At 43.8% G+C, this 5,805-nt stretch overlaps 1 long non-coding RNA gene and 5 other non-coding genes across 6 annotated transcripts; all 6 read left to right on the top strand.

Annotated features, from left to right (window-relative positions):
• On the top strand, positions 1-5,019 carry LOC142472119 (uncharacterized). Its single transcript, XR_012789608.1, has 7 exons — positions 1-122; positions 1,101-1,145; positions 1,810-1,857; positions 2,243-2,287; positions 2,667-2,706; positions 3,348-3,416; positions 4,293-5,019. It is a non-coding gene; the product is annotated as an uncharacterized LOC142472119 (long non-coding RNA).
• Positions 764-897, top strand: LOC142472470 (small nucleolar RNA SNORA17). The gene has a single exon (XR_012789719.1). It is a non-coding gene; the product is annotated as a small nucleolar RNA SNORA17 (small nucleolar RNA).
• LOC142472468 (small nucleolar RNA SNORA17) lies at positions 1,186-1,318 on the top strand. The gene has a single exon (XR_012789718.1). It is a non-coding gene; the product is annotated as a small nucleolar RNA SNORA17 (small nucleolar RNA).
• On the top strand, positions 1,918-2,029 carry LOC142472472 (small nucleolar RNA SNORA17). The gene has a single exon (XR_012789721.1). It is a non-coding gene; the product is annotated as a small nucleolar RNA SNORA17 (small nucleolar RNA).
• Positions 2,329-2,461, top strand: LOC142472467 (small nucleolar RNA SNORA17). Its single transcript, XR_012789717.1, has one exon. It is a non-coding gene; the product is annotated as a small nucleolar RNA SNORA17 (small nucleolar RNA).
• Positions 2,776-2,912, top strand: LOC142472471 (small nucleolar RNA SNORA17). The gene has a single exon (XR_012789720.1). It is a non-coding gene; the product is annotated as a small nucleolar RNA SNORA17 (small nucleolar RNA).
• Positions 5,020-5,805: the final 786 nt, after the last annotated feature.

Below are 5,805 nucleotides of genomic sequence, written 5' to 3'. Positions count from 1 at the left end.
GGAAGGTGCTCTCTTTCCCACGTGGATGCTGGAGGTGATGGATCGCTGCTCAGAGCGCAGTATGCAGAGGCCTGTGGGCGGAGCGGCTCCCCGCAGCAGAGCGGGCAGGAGGAAGTTTGGAGGTAGTTGACCCTAGTATCTGCCTTTATAAACCCTCAGAGGGGGCCAGCTAAACACAATATTGCAATGCGTTACTGGCACTGACGGTTTCCCACTCAGCTGCTTTAAGGGCTTCAGTAATGGAGATTTGAGCTAACAAGAAAGTCTTGTAACCCTCCCACTGCCAGAAGTGCCTGTGGGGCAAATAGAAAATAAAGATATTGGGGGAGAAAATGAACATCCATTTAATTTATTTTGAATGTTTAGTAGGTAATGTGTATATGCCACGTGTTTGGCAAACTATGCTGGCAGACCTTTATAAAAGAGTTTGTCAAGACTGCAGTAGGGCTACAAATTTGTGCCTAATCCCAATTTTGCCTGGTCTCTAAAGAGGTGTGTGTGTGTGTTTATTATTATTATTATTTTTTTTTATTTGTCGTTTGGAATCTTGAATCAAGAGACCACACACGGGTGTTGTTGAGAGAGCCGCACACACTTTTCTCAACTACCCCCTTATGTGCTGTCTCTGTTCCGGATGCCAAATGGTATCGTATAACTATATATTTATTATTTCGGCTCAGCACTGTACTGGAGGGACACGTGCTGTATTGCTTGGTTTATTACCAGAAAGTGCACCCCTTCCACAGAAAAGTTTGTGGGGGGTTTTGCCCCTAGAGGCGTTACAGACATGTCTGCTGTGTCATGTTTGTGTCATTAGGTGGCATAGAGTAACAGGGCTGCGTCTACACTTGGTGCTCTTAACACGTGGGCATTAGGAATGATTACCAGCCGGATACACCCAGAACGTTAACTTTCTCTTATTTAGTTTCACTTAACATCGATCCATTCTAGTCTTGGGGATCAGCATGTGGTGTTTTCCCCCTTCTCTTGGACATTGGAAGAGGTTTTTTTTTTTTTTTTTTACTTTGGTAGAATTAAAATGTTGTTTTTTTGCTTGACTTGCATTGTCATACTAATCATTCTGCTTACTTTGTTTATAGGATAAATCTATCCAGATGTTCCTGGAATAATTACTTCGTCTTCAGGTATATGCTAATTTTTTTCAGATGTTTGCTTATAAAAGGATTTGCCCCTAGAGGCGTTACAGATGTGACTGGCGTGTCACTTTTGTGTCATTAGGTGGCATAGAGAAAAATGGCTGCGTCTACGCTCAGTGCTCTAATCTGTGGGCACCAAGAATGATTACCAGCCAGATAACTCCCAATCGCTGTCTTTACCGTGTTTGTGCTATTCACCTCTCCCCCTGTTGCACCCTCACTTTGGGGATAAGCAGGTTTCTCCTACTGCTTATTTGTCGGATAGGGAAAGTGGGGGGGGGGGGGGGCGGAAATCAATCAACGTATGGGAGGGACACAAGATATGCCTCGGTTGAAACCTTGACATTGCTGGCCTATAACATTGCTTCTCACATAAATAAAACACAATTACACTGTGTGTGTGTGTGTGTGTGTGTGTGTGTGTGTGTGTGTGTGTGTGTGTGTGTGTGTGTGTGTGTGTGTGTGTGTGTGTGTGTGTGTGTGTGTGTGTGTGTGTGTGTGTGTGTGTGTGTGTAAAATACAGGAAAAGACAGGAGGCTTTTGACCATTTTGGGGGAGTTTATACTTAGTAGAAATACAATTCTGGCCTCAGGTCCCTATTTTGTGCCCTTGGTTCTTGCTATATATTAAACACCCTGCTTATCTTTCCTAGGACACATCTGTGAAGGTGTTACTAGAAGACCACGATCTATATCTTCAGGTACCTGCTGTTCAGATTTGAGTCGTTGCTATTACTATTTTTCACTTCTAAATTTATTGCCCCTAGAGGCGTTACACATGTGGCTGACGTGTCACATTTGTGGCATAGAGTGTCTGTCTATGCTTGGTGCTCTGTATTATGTGGGCACTAGGAATCATTAGCAGCCTTAACATTCCCTTTTGTCTATTTAGTTTTACGTAACATGTATCTATTCCCCTCCCTTTTTGTTGCATAATTCTGGGCATAAGCACGTGGTCCCCCCCCCCGCGCCCCATCTCTTGGGTATTTAGAGTTGTTACCTAGTAGAAATAAAATGCTGGTCTTGTTCTGGGGTTTGATCCATTGCGTTCTCATACAGATCATTCTGCTTACACTTTGTTTATAGGATGAATCTGTCCAGATGTTCCTGGAATAATACCTTCGCCTTCAGGTATATGCTATTTTTTTCCCAGATGTTTGCTTATAAAAGGATTTGCCCCTAGAGGCGTTACAGATGTGACTGGCGTGTCACTTTTGTGTCATTAGGTGGCATAGAGAAAAATGGCTGCGTCTACGCTCAGTGCTCTAATCTGTGGGCACCAAGAATGATTACCAGCCAGATAACTCCCAATCGCTGTCTTTACGTTTTAGTTTTATTTAACATGTGTCTTTTAATCTTGCCCCCTGTTGCACCCTCATTTAATTTGTGGGTAAGCAGGTTTCGCCTCCTGTTGGACATTTGGGGGAGTTTTTACATTTATTAGTAGAAATAAAATGCTGGGCTTGTGTTCCTGGATTCTTGCATGAAACACCCTGCTTATCTTTTCTAGGAGACTTCTGTGAAGATGTTACTAGATCGTCTATCTTCAGGTACCTGCTGTTTTTTCAGATTTTAATAACTTTTTTTTTTTTTTTTTACTATTTTTCACTTCTAATTGAGTTGCCCCTAGAGGCGTTACAACTGTGGCTGAAGTGTCACTTTTGTGTCATTAGGTGGCAGAGAGAAATGTTGGCTGCGTCTACACTTGGCGCTCTGAACACAGTGAGCGCTAGGAATGGTTACCAGGCCAAACACTTTGCTATAGCATTATGTATTCCCTTTTTAACCCCCGGATAGCTGGTAGATCCTGGTGTAATAATAATTGCTCATTTTGCACCGGTTTAGAGCTTGGTTAACATGTTTTTTTGACACATGACGTTTCTTTAGGTATTCTAGTGCAGGGGTGGCCAACTCCAGTCCTCGAGGGCCCCCAACAAGTCCGGTTTTAAGGATATCCCTGCTTCAGCACCTGGGATTGATTGAGCACCTGTGCTGAAGCAGGGATATCCTTAAAACCGGACTTGGTGGCCCTTGAGGACCTGAGTTGGCCACTCCTCTTGTTCTAGCGTGTGGCAATACACTGATGGTTTTCAGTGCTCAACATGCTTTATTTGAAATTAAAATGTTAACTGTTATACTGTGATCCAGCCCTAGACGTGCAGAATATTCATGCCTCTGCTTCTCCTCTCAGGCGTGTGTATAAACCAGCGCTGATCGATGAGACTTGCGCTTCTGACCTGAACGTTTCAAGAGCCGAGAAGTGAGTGCAGTGTCCGTTCTGCATTTAATGGCTATAGCTTTATTTGTATAGAGCCCATAATGTGCTCTGCGTTTTACAAAAGCGACAATACAGGGAATTCTAATTAATAAAGTGCAACAAACATTCCGACAATAGGGAATTATCCCAGCGTGGGAGAGGTTGGCTTGTCACAGCATAGCGAGATGGGATGTTGTACATCTGTACTTTCATTTTGCCATTAGATAATATGGTAGTAATCGCTCCTTGGTTCTTTAATCACTGCTGACAGTTAAACGGCAGCCATCTACATAGCAACACTTGGGAGGCTCCCTTCTCGATTCAGCATCCAAGATGAGGCTGAAGAAGCTGCTTGTTTGTGGCAGAAGTCAAGATATCTGTAGCACTCTAACTATGTCCTAACTTCATGCATGTGTATTTACAATCCCTATTACTGTACAGTGTCCTGCCGCTTCCACCCAGACACTTGCCCAAGCTATGCTTTGCACAGGCATTAGTGCTGTCAGATACTGTTCTTTAGGCTTGTATAATTGGGGGGCATCTTGCAATGAGATATTGAATGCCATGCATTGTGTGTTGAGGACAAGTAGCCCTTGTAAACATACATTGTAGCTGTCGGAGCTATTTATTGAAAGGGGAAACTGCAAGATATTTGCATGAGAATTTTACACAACCTCATTGCACATAAAGATTTAGTCGAAACAAATTGAACGTTTGCCATTTATAGGCGCTCTGTTTTGCATTCTCCTCCTTGTGAGTCTAGTGATATTTATGAAAGTAATTAATGCATGCTGGTCACAGCCCTGTGCTTGTGCGGTGTCAACGTTTACCTAATTAAAGGTCTCTGTCTAGATATTAATGCTCTTCCTTCTTATCTAGGGTGTGATGTCGTGGTGGCTGAAGAGAACCATTTTTTCACGCCATGTAAGGCGCTGAGGTGGGCAGGACCCTGTTGCCATTCAACACGTGTGGCGAATTGAAGATTCTAGTGCAGGTGGCCCCCCTATGCAGGCCGTGATGTTGGCACCCCCGTGCTTCTCCCGCTTCTGAGGGTGGTAGGGAAGGAGCGCCAGCATTGACGCGCTCCCCCGTCCTGAGCCTGCTCTGCCGACACAGGGAAGGAGCACGTGCTACCCCCCCTCCCCTCACCCCCCTGGTGTGACGGGCTATAGTAGTGTGACCCGGAACTTCTGGGGTCTGATGCTAGAGCGTGCTTCTTGCCTGTGTGTGGTGCATTGAAAGAGATTTGGGGAGATGGGGAGGAAGGGTGCTGGGGGAGGCTGGGCTAAGATGTGCATTGAGTTCAGATCTTCAGCCAAAGTTTCTCCAACTTGTCAGAAATAAGGATTGTCAAATTTTGCATTAAATTGTCTTACAATTACAGTTCACAAAGGAGTAATAAGTAAAATAACAAAAGCAGAGATCTCACACCTGTTATTCCTCCCCCACCCCCTTTTTTTATTTATTTATTTTTTGACAGAAACATGTTACAATTTTGGTAAGAATATTTTTATTCCACATTTGAAATTTCTGAATATGCAATGTTTTATTTGGTATGGAAAAATGCAATAAAAATTTGAAGTTGGAGGTGGGGAAAAAAAATAATTGTCTTACATTTTCAATTTCAACCATTTTTAGTGGTTTACGTCTGACACTTTGTAACTGAATAGTTTGAACAAGTTTATTCAAAACACGAACACAGTGTTTTTTTTAAATTTTGCAGTTGCAACATAATACCTCAATTCTTACATGGTGTGGCTATTTTCACTACTAATTTGCCACACCTGTGGCTGCTTTGTAGTTTACCCACCGCAATGTACGGGGCGAGTGCACCCCAATGTACGGGGCGAGTGCACCCCAATGTACAGGGCGAGTGCTCATCTGAAAGAACTGTGAACAGGTGGTGTGCATGCAATGTCGCATTTGAGTCAGTAGGTGGCAGAAGGGAATGCAAACTCAATGCCCTGATCACTCCTTGTGGGTTCCCAGTGAGGCAATTAGGTTTATTCAATTAACCTGCATGAACATGGCCTAGTTGGTTGCATCAAATCCATGTTATTGAAGTTCTTTCTGCCAGTGGTAACAATTAACCTGGGACCATGTGAATATTGTTGTCAACATGAACTGGGGGGGAGAAAGGCCACCCCCCCTCCCCAAAAAAACTCAGCCCCCAGATCCTGAGAGATTTGCAACTTTTTTGGGTGCGGATGTTTAACACTACAAACGTCTGCCGGATCACCAGTACATGGCTGCGGTGGTGCAGATTTCTATGGGTTTACCTGGATCAAGCGTGGCTAGATAAATATAAGCTCTCCACTGAACGATCCTAATGACAGTGGAGTAGTTGGCAGCAGACCCTGCTGCTCACACGGTCTAAAGTAGTGTCTCCTGA

Source organism: Ascaphus truei, chromosome 21, assembly GCF_040206685.1.
Source record: "Ascaphus truei isolate aAscTru1 chromosome 21, aAscTru1.hap1, whole genome shotgun sequence".
NCBI classification, from domain to species: domain Eukaryota; kingdom Metazoa; phylum Chordata; class Amphibia; order Anura; family Ascaphidae; genus Ascaphus; species Ascaphus truei.
The sequence above is the reverse complement of the archived record's forward strand: the minus strand, read 5'-3'. Positions and strand labels throughout refer to the sequence as shown.